Source organism: Cervus elaphus, chromosome 20 (assembly GCF_910594005.1).
Source record: "Cervus elaphus chromosome 20, mCerEla1.1, whole genome shotgun sequence".
NCBI classification, from domain to species: domain Eukaryota; kingdom Metazoa; phylum Chordata; class Mammalia; order Artiodactyla; family Cervidae; genus Cervus; species Cervus elaphus.
Window position 1 is genome coordinate 86,884,521 of NC_057834.1, and position 3,511 is coordinate 86,888,031.

Sequence of the window (3,511 nt, forward strand, 5' to 3'; positions counted from 1 at the left end):
GGGAAGATCCCCTGGAGAAGGAAATAGCAACCCACTCCAGTATCCTTGCCTGGAAAATCTCATGGACAGGGGAGCCTGGTGGGCTACAGTCCATGGGGTTGCAAAGAGTGGGGCATGACTAACACACACACTTGTTTTCACCATATGGATTTCAGACAGCATTAAATATGTTTAGTACCAGTTGCAGATGGAATTCAGACTTAAATATTTTAAATGCATCTCTAAAATAAGTTGAAATAGTTCATTTGACATTTACCTTAACTGGGATATAGTTGTAGACCTGAGAGGTAATGCCAGGCGTTAATTTATACAAATGTCAATGTTAATGTCCTTAAATTATTACTCCTCAAGTACTGCTATTTGACTATTAATACTAGCTCTCTTGTAACATTTGTCCTCCTCTGTAGCTCATTTTTGAAACCATTCCTTTTATTAGCTAAATAATTTTCACTTAGATCACCTGAATATTCCTAGAGTTGATGGGGGTTCTCTGACAAAAATAGCCCATTTATTCAATCTCATTACTATAGCTCCAAACAAGAAGGTACCAATTTTTAAACTGAATTAAATTCAATTTAAAATACCTCTAAAAGTTATCAAAACCTCCAAGGGATTAAATATAGAATTTCAACTACTAATATCTAAGCTAGTTATATTCAATCATTCATTTATTTGAAAAACCTTGAAGTTTTCCAACTTTCAAAATCATCTTTGAGAAAGTTGTTATTGGATATTTTATTTCTATTAAGGGTCCTTTCCAAAAACCAGACAAGAAAAATTATAACATGTAATTTTAAGCATGCTTGTTTTTGAGAGGGATAAAGAGGAAATTTTATGAAGATAAACTCCCCTGATGATGTTATATTCCTGAGATTGACTTAATTTTGTGCATCATTTGTTCATTTTTCATACTTCTCTCTGTCTGAAGTTAACATGGACAAGATCAAAGATACTGAACTAAAATCCAGTGCTGGAGTCTGAATATACTACTTGTTCTAATAGACTCAGCAGGATTTCTCTAACCTTGTCTGTTACCCTGAGTGCTGGGCTGAGGCCTAGTTTTCAACTGAGAAAAAAATAATTTTAACAGATGAGTAGCAATTAGTTCTTGGCTCGTGCTAGGCTAGCAGTCTGCCTGATGTATATACTATTGCCCAGACCAGACCAAAAGGATTTTAAAGATCCATTATCATTCTCCCAAGTACTATCTACTTCCCAGACCACTTTCACATCCTAGACAAGTTGTTCAATGGTTCCCCTGTACACCCTGGTGATTCAACACAACAAAAGGATGCTGCCAGCTGAATTTAATGAACACAGATACTCAGAGATTCAAGAAAACCCATCTTTTGTCCCTTAGGTAGAGACACATATTTATGAATATCCGTATGTCCACTGCTACTGCTGATGCTAAGTCACTTCAGTCATGTCCGACTCTGTGCGACCCCATAGACGGCAGCCCACCAGGCTTCCCCATCCCTGGGATTCTCCAGGCAAGAACACTGGAGTGGGTTGCCATTTCCTTCTCCCCGTATGTCCACAGAGGAGCAAAATTTTTTGTTCATTGTGGGTTTTATATGAGGAGGGCTTGGATAACTGTCAGAATTTTTATAAGATGAAACAAAACCATATACTGTTTTAGCCTTATGTAGATAAGCCAAAAATATTAAGCTTTGCAAACTCCTATGGAGTTAAAAATAGTCAGGACACTTGAATTAGAGAAGCATGCATGTAGAGAAGAAGGCAGTCATAGAACAAAGAAATGTTCCTGATTACAGTTGCCAGTTAATTATACAGACAATTTTGTTTAGGAGTTTGGAAATTACTTGAGATTTAGTAGGGAAGGGTCTATAGAGGAGATGAAATTTCAGCTGGCTTGACGGCAACTGTGAAATTTTTAAAAATTCTGAACTCGGGTTTTAAATACGGTCTCTGTCACTCCATAGCGCAGCACCTTAGTACGTAAACTTAGCGTGTTCAGTATTTAGCTTCTTAATCTTTAAAGTGTTATTTCATAGATTCATTTAGTGGATCCATATAAAAATCGTCAGGCTTAGTGCCTTGTAGATAGTAAGCTCTCAGTAATGCTGCAAGAAGATGGGTGAAGCTCTCATAAAATAGAACCTTGAAGTCCAAGGAAGAAAAGTATGATAAGCCAAATATTAGAGGTGAAAGAATACATTCAGCCCATTAAGTATGCTGGTTTGATTGACATGAAGGATCAATATAAGGGAGAATTAAAGGGGCCAGATTGTGAACCTCCCCCTACAGAAGTTTGGGCTAGATCTTTGAGAACTGGGAAGTTATGAAATATATTTCAACATGAACAAAATACCCAAGCAACATTTTGAAACCTCAATTATCATCAGCAAATATTTTTGCTTAATAATTATATATTTACTGCTCATTAATATTTTTATATTTTAATCCACTTAATATTTTTATAATAATATTTATTAAAACTCAGTCTTCACTTATAATTCTCACAATGATCTGATGATGCAATGATGCAGAATTATTCTTTAGTACTGATTTATCATTCAACTAAAAGACCTACAGACGGGAGGATAGAATATTTTACCTAACTTTTTAAAAAGGCATTCTAGCCTCTCATAGAAATCAGTTGCTCTAAGAAATTTGTTTGGTTAAAAGTCTATTCCAGCTATAAAATATTCACAACAGATGAGGCTTCCCAAAACCTTAGAAAATCAAGCAAGAAATAATTTTCAATACATCAAAGAACTGGTTCAGACTGAGTGTTGTATTTATTTAAAATGTCTGGTAGGTAAGCAAGGTAAACTTTGCCACCTCACTCAGAAGGAGGTGTTGCCAAGGGTCCAAGAAACGTGGAAACCAACTATCACAAAGACTGCCTTGAGACTTATGGTCAACATAGCTTCTGCTGTGACAAATGTTTATTCTCAATAATGACTACTGCTTCGATGACGTGTGTGTGTGTGTGTGTGTGTGTGTGCGCGCGCACGCACATGTGCATGCCACAAGTGCAGGAGACTGGTTGGTTAAATGGTTACTCTGTAGAGTACTATACCAGAAACACTGCTGGCATATGTGAGATGAAGTATCACATATTATAATAAATTATAATCATGACTGCTGATTCCTGTCTTGGTCCTTGAAAGAGTTTGAGTCTTTGGCACAGTCACATTCTTAGTTACTTTGCAAAAACTCTAGTGAAGAAAGGGAGAAAGTTTTGTTAATATTTAATAAGCCTACTGATCGATTGCTCTGCCTCCTAAAATGTTCATCTCTTTGACTGGTGGGAAATGAACTTCATTAGGATTTCTCGCTACCTTATAGCTCCTTGTTAACATTTCCCCTTTTGGGGCCCTGAGAAAAAACACAGTTTCTTTCCATGAATCTCTGCCAACCATACTCTCTTGCACTAATTTCCATATTCATTTGCTCAGAAAAGTGGATGTAAATCTCATTCTGCAGGGAAAATATTATCAGATCTTTGTGATTTAAAGTAAAATTCATGAAATGGTATTTT